Here is a 19,617-nt window from a genome sequence, read left to right as displayed (position 1 = left end):
AGAAGAAATAATAGAGGAGAAGAACTCATCTTTTACTCCTCTTTTTTTGTTCCTCTTCTTTTTTTATCCTCTTCTTCCTCTACCGCTCAGCGACCCTCGACGACCCTCGTTGCCGATAAAAAAAGGAAGAAGAAGAAAAAAAGGAGGAGAAGAAAGAATAGAGGAGAAGAACTCCTCTATTCTTTATTCTCCTCTTTTTTTCTTCCTCTTCTTTTTTGTTCTCTTCATCCTCTAATGTTCGACGACCCCTTGGCGACCATTGAGACCCTCTCGACCCTCGACCCTTCGGCGACCCTCGTTCCCAATAAAAAAAAGAGGAAGAAGAAGAAAAAAAGAGGACCTCTTTTTTTCTTCTTCCTCTTCTTTTTTTATCCTCTTCTTCCTCTACCGCCCGGCGACCCTCGACGACCCTCGTTCCCGATAAAAAAAAAGAGGAAGAAGAAGAAAGAATAGAGGAGAAGACTCCTCTATTCTTTCTTCTCCTCTTTTTTTCTTCTTCCTCTTCTTTTTTTATCCTCTTCATCCTCTAATGTTCGACGACCCTCAACCCCTCGGCGACCCTAGACCCCCTCTCGACCCTTGACCCCTTGGCGACCGTTGACACCCTCTCGACCCTCGACCCCTCGACGACCCTCGTTCCCGATAAAAAAAGAGGAAGAACAAGAAAAAAGAGAGGAGAAGTCCTATTTTTTTTTCTTCTTCCTCTTCTTCTTTTATCCTCTTCTTCCTCTACCAGTCGGCGTCCCTCGACGACCCTCATTCCCGATAAAAAAATGAGGAAGAAGAAGAAAAAAAAGAGAGGAGAAGAACTCCTCTATTCTTTCTTCTCCTCTTTTTTTTTCTTCTTCCTCTTCTTTTTTTATCCTCTTCATCCTCTCATGTTCGACGACCCTCGACCCCTCGGCGACCGTAGACCCCCTCTCGACCCTCGAACCCTCGGCGACTGTCGCTCCCCTCTCGACCCTCGACCCATCGGCGACCCTCGATGACCCTCGTTCCCAATAAAAAAAAGGGAAGAAGAAGAAAAAAAGTCCTTTTTTCTTCTTCCTCTTCTTTTTTTATCCTCTTCTTCCTCTACCACTCGCCGACCCTCGCCGACCCTCGTTCCCGATAAAAAAAAGAGGAAGAAGAAGAAAAAAAGAGGAGAAGAAAAAATAGAGGAGAAGAACTCCTCTATTGTTTCTTCTCCTCTTTTTTTCTTCTTCCTCTTCTTTTTTTATCCTCTTCATCCTCACATGTTCCACGACCCTCGACCCGTCGGCGACGCTAGACCCCCTCTCAACCCTCGACCCCTCGGCGACCGTCGACCCCCTCTCAACCCTCGACTCCTCGGCGACCCTCGACGACCGTCGTTCCCGATAAAAAAAGGAGGAAGAAGAAGGAAAAAATGAGGAGAAGAAAGAATAGAGGAGAAGAACTCCTCTATTCTTTCTTCTCATCATTTTTTTCTTCTTCCTCTTCTTTTTTTATCCTCTTTTACTCCTCTTTTTTTCCTCTTCTTTTTTTATCCGACACCGACGGCCACATGTATCTCACACCGACGATACTTGCTATTTAGGGTTTCCTCTACCGCTCGGCGATCCTCGCCGACCCTCTTTCCCGATAAAAAAAAGAGGAAGAAGAAGAAAAAAAGAGGAGAAGAAAGAATAGAGGAGTTCTCTTCTTTTTTATCCTCTTAATCCTCTCATGTTCGACGACCCTCGACCCCTCGGCGACCCTAGACCCCCTCAAACCCACGAACCCTCAGCGTTCGTCGACCCCCTCTCGACCCTTGACCCCTCGGCGACCCTCGATGACCCTTGTTCCCGATAAAAAATGAGGAAGAAGAAAAAAAAGAGGAGAAGTCCTTTTTTTTCTTCTTCCTGTTCTTTTTTATCCTCTTCTTCCTATACCGCTCGGCGACCCTCGTTGACCCTCGTTCCCGATAAAAAAAGAGGAAAAAGAAGAAAAAAAGAGGAGAATAAAGAATAGAGGGGAAGACTCCTCTATTCTTTCTTCTCCTCTTTTTTTCTTCTTCCTCTTCTTTTTTTATCCTCTTCATCCTCTAATGTTCGACGACCCTCAACCCCTCGGCGACCCTAGACCCCTCTCGACCCTTGACCCCTTGGCGACTGTTTACACCCTCTCGACCCTCGACCCCTCGACGACCCTCGTTCCCGATAAAAAAAGAGGAAGAACAAGAAAAAAGAGAGGAGAAGTCCTCTTTTTTTTCTTCTTCCTCTTCTTTTTTTATCCTCTTCTTCCTCTACCAGTCGGCGTCCCTCGACGACCCTCGTTCCCGATAAAAAAATGAGGAAGAAGAAGAAAAAAAAGAGAGGAGAAGAACTCCTCTATTCTTTCTTATCCTCTTTTTTTTCTTCGTCCTCTTCTTTTTTTATCCTCTTCATCCTCTCATGTTCGACGACCCTCGACCTCTCGGCGACCGTAGACCCCCTCTCGACCCCCGAACCCTCAGCGACTGTCGCTCCCCTCTCGACCCTCGACCCATCGGCGACCCTCGACGACCCTCATTCCCAATAAAAAAAGGGAAGAAGAAGAAAAAAAGTCCTTTTTTTCTTCTTCCTCTTCTTTTTTTATCCTCTTCTTCCTCTACCACTTGCCGACCCTCGCCGACCCTCGTTCCCGATAAAAAAAAGAGGAAGAAGAAGAAAAAAAGAGGAGAAGAAAAAATAGAGGAGAAGAACTCCTCTATTCTTTCTTCTCATATTTTTTTTCTTCTTCCTCTTCTTTTTGTATCCTCTTCATCCTCACATGTTCGACGACCCACGACCCGTCCGCGACGCTAGACCCCCTCTCGACCCTCGACCCCTCGGTGACCGTCGACCCCCTCTCAACCCTCGACCCCTCGGCGACCCTCGACGACCGTCGTTCCCGATAAAAAAAAGAGGAAGAAGAAGAAAAAAATGAGGAGAAGAAAGAATAGAGGAGAAGAACTCCTCTATTCTTTCTTCTCCTCTTTTTTTTCTTCTTCCTCTTCTTTTCTTATCCTCTTTTACTCCTCTTTTTTTCCTCTTCTTTTTTTATCCGACACCGACGGCCACATGTATCTCACACCGACGATACTTGCTATTTAGGGTTTCCTCTACCGCTCGGCGACCCTCGCCGACCCTCGTTCCCGATAAAAAAAAGAGGAAGAAGAAGAAAAAAAGAGGACAAGAAAGAATAGAGGAGTCCTCTTCTTTTTTATCCTCTTAATCCTCTCATGTTCGACGACCCTCGACCCCTCGGCAACCCTAGACCCCCTCTCGACCCTCGAACCCTCAGCGTTCGTCGACCCCCTCTCGACCCTTGACCCCTCGGCGACCCTCGATGACCCTTGTTCCCGATAAAAAATGAGGAAGAAGAAAAAAAAGGAGAAGTCCTTTTTTTCTTCTTCCTGTTCTTTTTTTATCCTCTTCTTCCTATACCGCTCGGCGACCCTCGACGACCCTCGTTCCCGATAAAAAAAGAGGAAAAAGAAGAAAAAAAAGTGGAGAAGAAAGAATAGAGGAGAAGACTCCTCTATTCTTTCTTCTCCTCTTTTTTTCTTCTTCCTCTTCTTTTTTTATCCTCTTCATCCTCTAATGTTTTACGACCCTCAACCCCTCGGCGACCCTAGACCCCCTCTCGACCCTTGACCCCTTGGCGACCGTTGACACCCTCTCGACCCTCGACCCCTCGACGACCCTCGTTCCCGATAAAAAAAGAGGAAGAACAAGAAAAAAGAGAGGAGAAGTCCTCTTTTTTTTTCTTCTTCCTCTTCTTTTTATCCTCTTCTTCCTCTACCAGTCGGCGACCCTCGACGACCCTCGTTCCCGATAAAAAAATGAGGAAGAAGAATAAAAAAAAGAGAGGAGAAGAACTCCTCTATTCTTTCTTCTCCTCTTTTTTTTCTTATTCCTCTTCTTTATTTACCCTCTTCATCCTCTAATGTTTGACGACCCTCGACCCCTCGAAGACCCTAGACCCCCTCTCGACCCTCGACACCTTAGCGACCGTTGACACCCTGTCGACCCTCGACCCCTCGGCGACCCTCGACGACCCTCGTTCCCGATAAAAAAAGAGGAAGAAGTAGAAAAAAGAGAGGAGAAGTCTTCTTTTTTTTCTTCTTCCTCTTCTTTTTTTATCCTCTTCTTCCTCTACCGCTCGGCGACCCTCGAAGACCCTCGTTCTCGATAAAAAAATGAGGAAGAAGAAGAAAAAAAACAGGAGAAAAAAGAATAGAGGAGAAGAATTCCTCTATTCTTTCTTCTCCTCTTTTTTTCTTCTTCCTCTTCTTTTTTATCCTCTTCATCCTCTCATGTTCGACGACCCTCGACCCCTCGGCGACCCAAGACCCCCTCTCGACCCTCGACCCCTCGGCGACCGTCGATCCCCACTCGACCCTCGACCCGTCGGTGACCCTTGACGACCCTCGTTCCCGATAAAAAAAGAGGAAGAAAAAGAAAGAAAAGATGAGAAGAAAGAATAGAGGAGAAGAACTCCTTTTTTACTCCTCTTTTTTTCTTCTTCCTCTTCTTTTTTTATCCTCTTCTTCCTCTACTGCTCGGCGACCCTCGACGACCCTCGTTCCCGATAAAAAAAAAGAGGAAGAAGAAGAAAAAAAAGAGAAGAAGAAAGAATAGAGGAGAAGACCTCCTCTATTCTTTCTTCTCCTCTTTTTTTTCTTCCTCTTCTTTTTTTATCCTCTTCATCCTCTCATGTTCGACGACCCTCGACCCCTCGGCGACCGTACACCCCCTCTCGACCCTCGAACCCTAGGCGACCGTCGACCCCCTCTCGACCCTCGACCCCTCGGCGACCCTCGGCGACCCTCGTTCCCGATAAAAAAAGGGAAGAAGAAGAAAAAAAAGAGAAGTCCTTTTTTTTCTTCTTCCTCTTTTTTTTATCCTCTTCTTCCTCTACCGCTCGACGGCCCTCGTTCCCGATAAAAAAAGAGGAACAAGAAGAAAAAAAGAGGAGACGAAAGAATAGAGGAGAAGACTCCTATATTCTTTCTTCTCCTCTTTTTTTCTTCTTCCTCTTCTTTTTTATCCTCTTCATCCTCTCATGTTCGACGACCCTCGACCCCTCGGCGACCCTAGACCCCCTCTCGACCCTCGACCCCTCGGCAACCGGCGACCCCCTCTTAACCCTCGACCCCTCGGCGACCTTCGACGACCCTCGTTCCCGATAAAAAAAAGAGGAAGAAAAAAAAAGAGGAGAAGAAAAATAGAGGAGTTCTTCTCCTCTATTCTTTCTTCTCCTCTTTTTTTCTTCTTCTTCCTCTTCTTTTTTTATCCTCTTTTACTCCTCTTTTTTTTCTTCCTCTTATTTTTTTATCCGACACCGACGGCCACATGTATCTCACACCATCGATACTTGCTATTTAGGGTTTCCTCTACCGCTCGGCGACCCTCGTCGGCCATGGTGGGGAACGGCGATGGGAGAGATACAGAGGGGAAATGGCGTGTCCAGGGGCTTCGGGGGTGTGACGTGGAGGCATCCAGGCGTCCAGGGCGCGGGCGGCAAGTAGGTGGCGCCGTGGCGAGCTCAGGCGCGCTGGCGTCACCTCCCTGCCTGCCTGGCGGGGAAGAAGTAGCTGGCTGGCACGGGCCAACATAGTGCTAGGCCGCCAGGTGGGCCGGCTGGTGGGCTAGGTGGGCTGCGCTAGTAAGTTCCTCTCTCTCTCTTTCTTTTCCTGTTTTTTATTTATTCTATTATTTCTGTAACTTCAGGGCTTTATTAAAAATGCCAGGGGATTTCCATAAATCATAAAATTAATCATGGCTACTACTTAGAATATATCCAACAGCAAACATTTTAGTTTATGATTATTTGAGCATGTAAAATATTTTATAGCATTTAAATGCCCAAATGCAAATACTATAAGGATTAATCCAATGACCTTAAGATGTCCTAGAAAAATGTGCACCATTTTTGTCAGGGGTTTTAACCCAAAACAAAAAGGGTGGGCTTTTTAGAAGGGCATTTCAGGTTCATTGAAAAAGTTTTTAGTAAACCCTAGTTGTTCCAGGGGGTGCTAGGGGTTCTGTCTTCCCCATTTCAAATTTAAGAGGAATTTAAACATGATGCACACTCTAATGCTTGAACTAGCTAGGGTGTGACAACTCACCCCCATTCAAAAGAATCTCGTCCCGAGATTTAGGATCCTCCGGAAAGAAGGTGGGGTACTCGAGTCGAAGACGATCCTCCCTTTCCCAAGGGGCCTCTTCCTCGGAATGGTGTGACCATTCAACCTTGAGAAACTTGATATTATGGCGTCGAGTGGTACGCTCGGCTTGATCAAGGATACGAACGGGATATTCTTGAAGCAACGCCTGAGTTGGGAAACGTGTAAGACATCGTGAACTCTGGAAAGATGTGAAGGTAATTCCAATTGGTAGGAAACTTCTCCTCATTTGGCAAGAATGCGAAAGGGTCCAATGTAACGAGGAGCCAATTTGCCTTTGATACCAAAACGATGGGTTCCCTTTAACAGAGTAACCCGAAGGTAAGCCTTCTCGCTGACTTCATAAGTCATGAGCTTATGTCTAGGATCATGTTGGCTCTTTTGACGAGATTGGGTTGTTTTCAATTTCTCACGAATAACGTGAACCTTCTCTTCTGCTTCTTGAATCATATCCAGGCTAAAGAGTTGTCTTTCCCCGGTTTCTGACCAGTTAAGAGGCGTTTGACATTTTCATCCATAGAGAACTTCGAAAGGAGCTTTGCCCAAACTAGCTTGATAACTATTGTTATACGCAAACTTCGCGAATGGAAGGCATTTCTCCCAACCCATTCTGAACGAGATGACAGAAGCTCGGAGCATATCTTCCAGAATTTGATTGACTCGCTCTACTTGACCACTTGATTGAGGATGGAAGGCGGTGCTAAAAGAGAGACGAGTTCCCATTGCATTTTGGAAACTTTCCCAAAATCGAGAGGTGAAGAGACTCCCACGGTCTGAGTTAATTTCCAATGGAACACCATGAAGAGACACTATTCGGGAGATGTATAAGTCAGCTAGCTGGCTAGCGGTGATACTCTCACGAACAGGTAGAAAGTGGGATACTTTGGAAAGTCGGTCGATCACAACGAAGATGGCATTATTCCCTCTCTTGGTCCTGGGAAACCCAGTGATGAAATCCATATTGATTTTATCCCATTTCCACTCAGGAATAGCCAAAGGTTGAATGGTGCCAGCGGGCTATTGATGCTCTGCTTTAACACGACGACAAACGTCACAATTAGCAATGTATTGAGCGATTTCTCTCTTCATCCTAGTCCACCAAAACCTCTGGCGTAGGTCTTGATACATTTTAGTACTACCGGGATGAATGGTGAGAGGGGATTCATGAGCTTCCTTAAGAATCAACTGGCGTAGATGTTGTTTCCTGGGAACCACCAAGCAGTTCACGAAGAAGATAGCACCTCGCTCATCCATGGAAAAACATTTAGCAATTAGGCGGTTATGATCCGATCCATAATATTATGCTTCGCCACCCGGGTGGATAGGAATCCTCGAGGAACAATGTGAAGATTAAGCTTACGAAATTCCTCATGGAGAAGTGGTTGACTTTGTTGTAACATCAGGTTGTTACAATAGGATTTACGGCTTAGTGCATCAGCCATGACATTGGATTTGCCCGGGGTGTAAGTTATTCCTAAGTCATAATCCGAGATCAACTCGACCCAACGTCGTTGCCCGAGATTCAAATCTGGTTGGGTGAAGATATATTTCAAACTTTGGTGATCGGTGAAGATCTCGCAACGATTACCGAGGAGGTAATGTCGCCAAGTTTTAAGTGCATGGACTACAGCTGCAAGCTCTAGATCATGTGTGGGATAATTTTCCTCATGTGGGTGTAATTGCTGTGAAGCATAGGCAATTACCTGACGATCTTGCATGAGTATGCAACCTAGTCCTTGTCATGAGGCGTCGCAATAGATAATAAAGTCCTTGGAGAAATCTGGTGGTACCAGTACGGGAGCAGTTGTCAGGCGTCTTTTCAGTTCCTGAAAGCTGAACTTGCACTGTGGAGTCCATTCGAACTTTTTATCTTTCTTGAGGAGTTCAGTTAGAGGTTTAGCAACCTTGGAGAAATTCTCGATGAAGCGGCGGCAGTAGCTCGCTAAGCCAAGGAAGCTCCGAACTTCCTTGCCCGTCTCAGGTGGAGTCCAATCAAGGACGGCTTGAACTCGCTCGGGATTGACGGTAATACCCTTGCCAGAGATTACATGGCCTAGATAGGTCACTTCTGGCAACCAAAATTCACACTTGGAAAATTTGGCATAAAGGCGATGCTCTCGAAGTTTCGTCAATACAAGCCTTAAAGGCGATCCTCTTCATTCTTGGAGTAGATGAGTATGTCATCGAGGTATACTATGATGAATTTATCCAAATACTCGATGAAGACCGAGTTCATTAACCGAGAGAAGGTGGCTGGGGCATTGGTTGAGCCGAAAGACATAACGGTGTACTCGTATTGGCCATAACGAGTAACAAAGGCCCTTTTGGGAATGTCCCCATTTCTGATTTTGATTTGATGGTAGCCTAACCTCAAATCCATCTTGGAAAAGACTGTGGATCCAGCGAGCTGGTCATACAGATCGTTGATCCTGGGAAGCGGATACTTGTTCTTGATAGTGACCAAGTTGACAGGTCGGTAATCTACAACCATTCGATCCGTTCCATCCTTCTTCTTGACGAAGAGGACAGGGCAAGCCCAAGGAGAGCAACTAGGACAGATGAAACCCTTTTTCAAGGACTCATCGAGTTGGTTCTTAAGCTCAGCTAGCTCTAAGGGTGCCATCTTATAGGGTCTTCTTGAAATTGGAACGGTTCCGGGAACAAGGTCTATCACAAACTCGACATCCCTGTCAGGTGGAACACCTGGCAGTTCTTCTGGAAAGACATCCGTAAAATCCCGGACTACCGGAACATCCTCAAGGTCTGGAAGGGGGTTGGCATTTAGGGAGTAAAGCTGGCACTTGGCCACTCGAGTTAAGACATTGACTATCTTGCCCGATGGGTGAGTAAGTTGAACGGTTCTAGTGGCACAATCAATCTTAGCATAATGAGCTGACATCCAGTCCATACCCAAGATGATGTTTATGTCTGAGGACTTGGGAGCTATTAAGGATGCAAGGAAGACAAGTCTATTGACAATAATTTCGTTCCAATGGCTTACTCTAGAAGTTTGCCACCTAGAGCCAGGGGTTTGAATTTCCATGGCAGCGGGCATGTCACAGAATGTCGTGTTATGCAATCGAGCATAGTTCTCGGATATGAATGAATGAGATGCTCCAGTATCGAAAAGAACAGATGCCGGATGGCAATTAACAAGGAGCGTACCAAGGACGACGTTAGGATCCTCATGAGCCTCCTCAGCTGAAACATAGTTGACATGGCCACGTGCAGTAGTGACCGGCTTGTCATAGATTGTCTTCCCCACTGGCTTACCATGACCACCGGACTGATTGGGGTTGTTCAGGGGACACTCTCGACTATAGTGACCCGGCCCTCCACATTTGAAACAGGTCACCACATTGGGGCGTGGAGCAACATTAGCAGCAGGGCCACCATAGGGCTTGGGCGGTGCAAACTGCTGGTTGGGACGAGCCACCTCAAAGGATGGCCTCGGAATGAACCTGGGTGGCAGTGCCGTGCTTGGAATCCACACCCGGCGCTTCTGAGCTCCAGAGCCGGATAAAGAGCCAAAATCACGTGAGTGCTTGCGTGAAGCGTCATAGTCAGACTGGCCTGACTCAGCACTGATGGCTTTATTGACCAACTTCTGAAAGGAGGTGCACTCGTGCAGACGAAGATCGCGGCGAAGCTCAGGGCTAAGTCCCTTGCTGAACCTTGCCTGCTTCTTAGCGTCGGTAGATACTTCTTCAGGAGCATAACATGCCAGATTCCCAAATTCACGGCTATATGCATCCATAGTCAGTCTTCCTTGGGTGAAGTTGCATAACTCCTCCCTCTTGCGTTCTATGAGACCTTTCGGAATGTGATGCTCACGGAAAGCCTCACTGAATTCAGCCCAAGTAGTGATTTGACCGACCAGGCGCATGGCTTCAAAATTTTCCCACCAAAGGCTAGCAGGGCCTTCGAGGTGATAGGCAGCATAAGTAACCTTATCAGCTTCGGCTACGTTTGCAGAACGTAGCTTGTGGGTGATGCTGCGAAGCCAGTCATCCGCGTCGAGGGGCTCGACGGAATGGTTAAACTTCGGTGGGTACAGCTTGATAAAGTCATTGATTGACACCAAGTCATTTCGCTAATGGCGTGCAGTGTTCTGCTCAATCCGCTCTAGCAGGTGGTTAGTCTCACGCTTGTTTCTTTCCGCCTCCAGCATAACTTCGGCCAGAGAAGGCGGGTGAGGCAGATTTTCACCCCTAACTGCACTGGCTTCCCCCTGCTCCAGGGCAGCAGGGTTGCTGCGGGTGTTGACCATCCTAGGAGAAAACAAAACAACGGTTTAGATAAGGATGGCACAACTTAGCAAGCAAGTGCAGAATGTAATGGATAACACGGAATGTAGAGATGTTCATCCGTATGTCATGGTAATATAGAACTGCCATATATATACCAACGGTCACACACACCATACATAGTTTGGTACAAGCCCAGGCTACAGTACAACTATGATGAAAGACGTTACATCTTATCGGAGGCATTCCAAGCTCCTATACATCATTTGTCTACACCTTTGGAATTGATTACACACCAAGTCATATTCCACAAGTCACGCAGGACAGTGGAGATACAACTATTACAATACTAGTGATACTACTACTAACTCAGACAGCTCCGTAGTAGTCCTCATAGAAAGTCACCTCCATAGCCTGGAAGTTCAACGTGATCATCTGGGAACAGACGGTCCTGAGGAGCTTGTGGACCAAAGGGGCTAGGATGAGGTCTTGGACCAACAAACGGTGGCCTACGGGGACCACGGGGAGGGGTGATGCCTCCCACATCACGCCAATCCACCATGTCTGGCAGAGCAGATCTCACAGGATACAAATCCCTTGTATCCATACATCCAGATTGCACCGCAGGTGCAAACCGAGTCAAAGTGGCCTAATGATCAGCACGGGTGTTGAAAAGCTCCAGCCTCAAGGCCCGATTCTCTCGGTCCTTATCCTCGAGCATCTCGACAGTGGTACGGGTTAGTGAGTCCTCCTGAGTGGAGTCAGCATAGATAGCCTGGAGATACCCTTGTGCTCCCGGAAGTGAAGCTGGCATGTAACGGAAGTCGGTGTTCCGAAGCAGGCGAGTCCGGACTCGCATGATGGTCATCATGGAATAGGCAGCATCTTGCACAGCCATCTCAATAGTAACCCCGAGTCCATAGGAACAGTGGAGGGGCTCGGTAGATCTAGGATAAGAAGGAAATATCTTGCCGGTGCAGAAATATTGGCTTTGATTAAAGTCTCGGAACTGCTCTTCGACAGTGTATTCGGGATACCAATGGTAACCCGTCTCGATCATTACCCGGACTAACATAGCAGTATGACCGGGCACATCAAGGCATCGGGTCAGGCGAACCACTTGGTTTTGAGCACGAGTGGCCATCTGAAAGCACAACCACAATGCAAAGACATTAGAATTTCTAGGGGAAATTGGACAGCATCACAGTTGTAAATGCTCAGAAAAAGATTTGAGACATCCACAACAGTTTGCAATACCACTCAACAACATCATATCAAGGTTCTGATTCAACTAGCAACATACTAAAAATAGTGGAAACTGAACTCAGGCTTGTAACAACAATCCTATAAGCTACTACTGACTAGTAACACGTGAACCTGACAGAAGAAGAGAGCCTAGTCCTTAACCCACGTTGAATGAGAAGAGAATGACTCAGATCGGAGGGCATAAGGTAAAGGAGTAAAAGAGCCTTACGTTCCCTCCCACAATCAATTCCCCTTCATATAACTAAAGCATTTCTAGACTTGACATCGACCAGTTTGGCTCAACGAACCTACAGGCAGTCCGGCTCTTATGCCAACATTGTCCGGACCCTGATTCCAAGTCACATCGATCTAGCCGGTAACACCTCATATCACATTGCGGCCTCACACACGGTATCCCACGGGTGTCGCCTTACCATGGCCCAGGACCGTTTGCGCCTTTTGGCTCACGTATATGATAGTGTCGCTAGCATCCATATGATAGAGAACCCGGGCCGACATGGCTAGTCGTGAACCCAAAGTGGCATAGACCTATGGAGACAGGCATATATGAATCACATCGAGGATGTCAGTCATCAGCGAGTGAATCCATTCTGTAGCACTGGGCTAACAGGACTCCGGAGAACCCAGGCTGTAGCAGGCTAGGCAGGACTCCGGATGTTATCGCGTGACATTTCCCCGAAGGGACAGACATAGGAACGAAGTGAAACACATGCCAGCCAGTCAAGCGTCCTGAGCAGTAGTGCTGGGCTACCAAGACTCCGGTGAACCGGGCTGTAGCAGACTACTATGGCTCGAGGAACACTAGACTACATTTCCCCATAAGAAAGGCTGCCAAGGATAAACAACTAGATTGTCGGATCCCGCTCATACCGAGCATTTCAATCATACACACAATATGCCCGATATGAGTGCATACAGCATGGCATCACAACAAAACTCTACAACTCAAGTACTTTATTTAGAGGCTCCAGAGAGCCATACATAACATGTTCATACAAGTAGGGGTCACATGACCCGACACTCAAGTCATACAAGCATACAAACACATGCGGAAGCAAATAGTCTGAGTACAGACACTAGAAAGCAAGAAGGCTTCTCAAAGCCTGTTTATCTACATAGGGCCCTCCATGGCCAGGATCACCACCTGCGTGGCTAGTCGCTCGTCAACATCAATCTCTACATAGAACACATCAGAGGGGGCGGTGTTGTCGTCCGATAACAGTAATTAAGCAAACATGAGTACAAGGTACTCAGCAAGTCTTACAACAGAACCTACTATACATGCTCATTCTCAAGAAGGTGGTGGGATTATTGCAGCAAGCCAGCTTTGACTCTTGGCTAAGCTATCCTACGAGACTCCACTAGTAAAATAGTTTTCGCACACGAGTCCACTACTCACCAACACAATACTCCACCGGGGATCCTCCCTCGTCATCCTACGAGAGGGCCATCCTCGGTACTCACACTTATCTTGAGTCTTTTAGTAGTAACCATTAACTTGTCTATGAACTGTATAGGCAACCAAGTAGTCCTTCACCGCGGACGCAGCTATTCGAATAGTTTTATACCCTGCAGGGGTGTACTTCTTCATACACGCTTTCACCACTTACCACCGTTTACACGACATGTACTCGACAACCTTCGAGCGGAAGCCCAACGAGCGTGTCGGCCACGGCCTACCTAAACACTCAAGTCTCTAGTCCAGGTTCATCGCCTATCCAGGTTCCATCCGCAGGGAGTCTGGCCGAGGTTTCCACATACGGCCCCGAACGATGTGAACTGGGTCCCAAGACGCCAAACAGGCGCCCGGCATACCCGGCCACGGTGTATCTACCGCAACATAGCCCACCCCTAGGGTCAGCGCTACCCACGGCCGCCAACACATAACCTACAAACACCAGAAACTATTTGCAACTCCTGGACAGAGTACTAGGGTGATTAAGAAGCCGAGAGGGTCAATTAAGGATCCCAATGCATGGTAGTAGCTGATTCTTAAAATCACACATACAGATCTCAGTTCTTAGGGACGGTCTCAATGAAACAACCCACCATGTACTCCTACATGGCCTCTCATCGATAACTTTACCAAGTCATGTTCAACGCATCCCTCACATTACCGACATAATCCTTTCACTCTAGCCCATCACCCAGATGAACCAGACCTGACACAACTCTAAGCATAGCAGGCATAGCAAGGTAGGAATCACATACATGGCTCAATCAACTCCTACACATGCTAGTGGGTTTCATCTAGTTACTGTGGCAATGACAGGTCATGAAGAGGATAAGGGTTCAACTACCGTAGCACACAGCAGTTTGAATCGTGTTGTCTTAATGTAGTAAACAAGAGCAGAAGCGAGAACATGGGTTTGTATCGGAATGATCAATGGGTTGCTTGCCTGTTGTAGTGGTAGTAGGGTACTGCCCTTCAGACGGATACTCGGGGTTATCCTCGGAGGCAGAACCTACCACGAAAGTCACACCGAACATAACACTAGTAGAAAACAGGGCTATGGTCCAGGCCCGCTCAGCCCATTAGTCCCGGTTCAGTGTAGAACCGGGACCAATGTGGGCATTGGTCCCGGTTCGTGAGCCCGAGGGCCGGTCGGGCCACGTGGGCCATTGGTCCCGGTTCGTCTGGACCTTTTGGTCCCGGTTGGTGGGACGAATCGGGACCAATGGGCCTCGCTCCTGGCCCACCACCATTGGTCCCGGTTGGTGGCTTGAACCGGGACCAAAGGCTCCCCTTTAGTCCCGGTTCATGCCACCAACCGGGACCAATGAGGTGCCTATATATACCCCCTCGCGCAAGAGCAGAGCACAGTGCTCTGTTTTTTCTGGCCGAGGGGGAGAGGGCTTTGTGGTGCTCTAGCTCACCTCCTATGCACATGAGGTGTTCGATGGAATGCCCGAGCCACACTACTTAAGCTTTCTCCTCTCGAAGCTCGACCTCCAAGCTCCATTTTCCTCGAGATTTGTCTAGATTTAGCGGTCCGTCACGCCCCGTCCCCGTCTTCACCGCCGTCGATCACCCGCGCCGATCTCATCACCGACACCACCGTGGTGAGCCTCTTGTTCTTATCTTCTTTCTGAAAGGAAAAATATTCTTACTTGTATGTTTAGATAGATACTTGTATCATTTTCTTACATTTATTATTGCATCTTATATAGTGCGATGGTTTTGGTATCCGCCCCCGTCGGCCCTCGTCCTGTCTATGATTCGGATTTGGTATGTATATTATCTTTATAACTATTGGTTCATTTATTGTTTATGAAAATTATGCCGACCAACGTGACATAGATTTTATTTATCTAGGATGTATGTGAATCGGAAATGCCAACCGACCCTATTGTCGAGAGGTTAAATTTAGTTGAAGAAGAAAACAATTTGTTGAAGGAAAAAATAAAAAAATTGAGGAGGAGAAGATGATATTGGAGTTGCATGTTGCGGATGTCGTCGATGATCACAAGATCAAGATGGATGCAATGCGCTTGAAGATTAGAAAGATTAGAAAATATGCCATTCATACCGAGGCTTGGTATCATTATGCCGTTGGATCAATTGTTACCTTGGTTGCGATTATGATCGCATTTGTTTTCGCATTGAAATGTTTTACATAGTTTCAATGTATGGTTTAATTAATTAGATGCTCTGGAGAGCTATATGTTGTTAGATGAGAACTATGTATGCACTTTGGTTTTAATGTGATGATGAACTTCTATTAATTTGGACACTTAATTATATATAATGCACGCAGATGAACCGGCAATGGATGTACGGTGACAGACACACCCGCGAGTACATTAAGGGCGTGCATGAGTTTCTCGATGCGGCTGAGGCAAACAAGCAGAATGGTTTTATGTGTTGTCCATGCACTGAATGTGGGAATACGAGGTCTTACTCTAACCGGAAAATCCTTCACTCCCACCTGCTTTACAAGGGTTTCATGCCACACTATAATGTTTGGACGAGGCACGGAGAAATAGGGGTTATGATGGAAGACGGCGAAGAAGAAGAGTACGATGACAACTATGTGCCCCCTGAATACGGTGATGCTGCAACGGGGGGAGCTGGTGAAGATCAAGAGGAACCAGACGATGTGCCCAATGATGCTGCCACGGGTGAAGCTGCTGAAGATCAAGAGGAACCAGACGATGTGCCCGATGATGATGATCTCCGCCGGGTCATTGTCGATGCAAGGACGCAATGCATTAGTCAAAAGGAGAAGCTGAAGTTCGATCGCATGTTAGAGGATCACAAAAAAGGGTTATACCCCAATTGCGAAGATGGCAACACAAAGCTCGGTACCGTACTGGAATTGCTGCAGTGGAAGGCAGAGAATGCTGTGGCTGACAAAGGATTTGAGAAGCTACTGAAAATATTGAAGAAGAAGCTTCCAAAGGATAACGAATTGCCCGACAGTACATACGCAGCAAAGAAGGTCGTATGCCCTCTAGGATTGGAGGTGGAGAAGATACATGCATGCCCTAATGACTGCATCCTCTACCGCGGTGCATACAAGGATCTGAACGCATGCCCGGTATGCGGTGCGTTGCGGTATAAGATCAGACGAGATGACCCTGGTGATGTTGACGGCGAGCCCCTCAGGAAGAGGGTTCCTGCGAAGGTGATGTGGTATGCTCCTATAATACCACGGTTGAAACGTCTGTTCAGAAACGAAGAGCATGCCAAGTTGATGCGATGGCACAGTGAGAACCGAAAGAAAGATGGGAAGTTGAGAGCACCCGCTGACGGGTCGCAGTGGAGAAAAATCGAGAGAAAGTACTGGGATGAGTTTGCAAAGGACCCAAGGAATGTATGGTTTGCTTTAAGCGCGGATGGCATTAATCCTTTCGGGGAGCAGAGCAGCAATCACAGCACCTGGCCCGTGACTCTATGTATGTATAACCTTCCTCCTTGGATGTGCATGAAGCGGAAGTTCATTATGATGCCAGTTCTCATCCAAGGCCCTAAGCAACCCGGCAACGAAATTGATGTGTACCTAAGGCCATTAGTTGAAGAACTTTTACAGCTGTGGAATGGAAACGGTGTACGTACGTGGGATGAGCACAGACAGGAGGAATTTAACCTTAAGGCGTTGCTGTTCGTGACCATCAACGATTGGCCCGCTCTCAGTAACCTTTCAGGACAGACAAACAAAGGATACCACGCATGCACGCACTGTTTAGATGACACTGAAAGTATATACCTGGACAAATGCAGGAAGAATGTGTACCTGGGCCATCGTCGATTTCTTCCGACCAACCATCAATGTCGAAAGAAAGGCAAGCATTTCAAAGGCGAGGCAGATCACCGGAAGAAGCCCGCCATGCGCACCGGTGATCACGTGCTTGCTATGGTCAATGATTTACACTACGTAATCTTTGGAAAGGGTCCCGGTGGACTAGCTGTTCCGAATGACGCTGAGGGACACGCACCCATGTGGAAGAAGAAATCTATATTTTGGGACCTACCCTACTGGAAAGACCTAGAGGTCCGCTCCTCAATCGACGTGATGCACGTGACGAAGAACCTTTGCGTGAACCTGCTAGGCTTCTTGGGCGTGTATGGGAAGACAAAAGATACACCTGAGGCACGAGAGGACCTGCAACGTTTGCACGAAAAAGACGGCATGCCTCCGAAGCAGTATAAAGGTCCTGCCAGCTACGCTCTTACGAAAGAAGAGAAAGAAATCTTCTTTGAATGCCTGCTCAGTATGAAGGTCACGACTGGCTTCTCGTCGAATATAAAGGGAATAATAAATATGCCAGAGAAAAAGTTTCAGAACCTAAAGTCTCATGACTGCCACGTGATTATGACGCAACTGCTTTCGGTTGCATTGAGGGGGCTTCTACCGGAAAACGTCCGATTAGCCATTGTGAAGCTATGTGCATTCCTCAATGCAATCTCTCAGAAGGTGATCGATCCAGAAATCGTACCAAGGCTAAGGAGTGATGTGGCGCAATGTCTTGTCAGTTTCGAGCTGGTGTTCCCACCATCCTTCTTCAATATCATGACGCACGTCCTAGTTCATCTAGTCGACGAGATTGTCATCCTGGGGCCCGTATTTCTACACAATATGTTCCCCTTTGAGAGGTTCATGGGAGTCCTAAAGAAATATGTCCGTAACCGCGCTAGGCCAGAAGGAAGCATCTCCATGGGCCATCAAACAGAGGATGTTATCGGGTTTTGTGTTGACTTCATTCCTGGCCTTAACAAGATAGGTCTCCCTAAATCGCGGTATGAGGGGAGACTGACTGGAAAAGGCACTCTTGGAAGAGACTCAATAATATGCAGGGACGGATATTCTTGGTCTCAAGCACACTACACAGTTCTACAGAACTCTACCTTGGTGACCCCGTATGTCGATGAACACAAGAACAGTCTGCGCTCCAAACACCCGGAGCAGTGCGACGACTGGATTACATGTGAACACATCAGGACTTTCAGCAGTTGGTTGGAAACACGTCTCAGAGGTGACAACACTGTTTGTGATGAGTTGTACTTGTTGTCCAGGGGACCATCTTTGACTGTATTGACTTACAAAGGATACGAGATAAATGGGAATACATTTTACACGATCGCCCAAGATCAAAAGAGCACCAACCAAAACAGCGGTGTCCGCTTTGATGCAGCAACCGAGAGCGGAAAGGACACATATTATGGTTACATAGTGGACATATGGGAACTTGACTACGGACCTGATTTTAAGGTCCCTTTGTTTAAGTGCAAATGGGTCAATCTGTTAGGCGGCGGGGTACAGGTAGACCCACAGTACGGAATGACAACAGTGGATCTGAAAAATCTTGGGTACACTGACGAACCGTTCGTCCTAGCCAATGATGTGGCACAGGTTATCTATGTGAAGGACATGTCTACCAAACCGAGAAAAAGAAAAGATAAGGAAGCGAATACATCATACGATGAGCCAAAGCGCCACATAGTTCTTTCAGGAAAAAGGGACATCCTGGGAGTGGACGGCAAGACAGACATGTCTGAAGATTATGAAAAGTTTCATGAAATTCCTCCCTTCAATGTCAAGGCTGACCCAAGCATCCTGATAAACAATGAAGATTATCCATGGTTACGGCGCAATAAGCAAATGACACAAGCGAAGAAAAAGTGAAGACTTTCTCCCGCAACTATTATGATGATACCATGCCAAATTTGTAACAGACGAACATGCTACCATTGTCCGTTTTGTACATGCACATGCTATGTGGGTGAAATTATGATACCATCCCAACTTTCAACTTTTTCAGAGTTCATTTGAAATGCTTTCATGTCTTATGGTTTGAAACTTTGATACTTCGAAAGTGATTGTCCATTTTGTACACGAAGTGCATCAAGTTTTTGTCGTAACCCTCTCTACTTTTTGGAACATGCTATGTGGGTGAAATGATGATACCATGCCAACTTTCAACCTTTTCAGAGTTCATTTTGAAATGCTTTCCAATTTCAGAGTCATTTAGCTCAAAGAATGAATTAATAGCAAACAGAATAAACTACAAAACTTTTATGAAAATAAAAACAATCAATTAAAATATTATGTTATGATCAACTAAAATAAAACTATAATATTCTTCAATAGCCGAAAGAATATAATTTTTGTGACCTAAAATCAAATTATAAGTATTTAATTGTAAGTATAAATAAAAAATAAATAGCAAAGAAGAAAAAATTTCTAATTTTATAGTAAAGTTATTCATAAACTAGTGATTCACACAAATTTTTAAACATTCAAATTTAAACTATTTAAAATTTAAAACTAATGGCACTAACAGAAAGTTTATAATTTTTGTGACCTAAAAGCAAAAAGAAATCACTAAAAACTGTAAGTCTTTAGTTGTAAGTAGAAATAAAAAATAAATAGAAAAAAAATTCTATTTTATAGTAAAGTTATTCATGAACTAGTGATTCATACGAATTTTTAAAAATTCAAATTTAAACTA

The sequence above is a fragment of the Triticum aestivum genome, chromosome 7A (assembly GCF_018294505.1).
Source record: "Triticum aestivum cultivar Chinese Spring chromosome 7A, IWGSC CS RefSeq v2.1, whole genome shotgun sequence".
Taxonomy (NCBI): Eukaryota; Viridiplantae; Streptophyta; class Magnoliopsida; order Poales; family Poaceae; genus Triticum; species Triticum aestivum.
The sequence above is the reverse complement of the archived record's forward strand: the minus strand, read 5'-3'. Positions refer to the sequence as shown.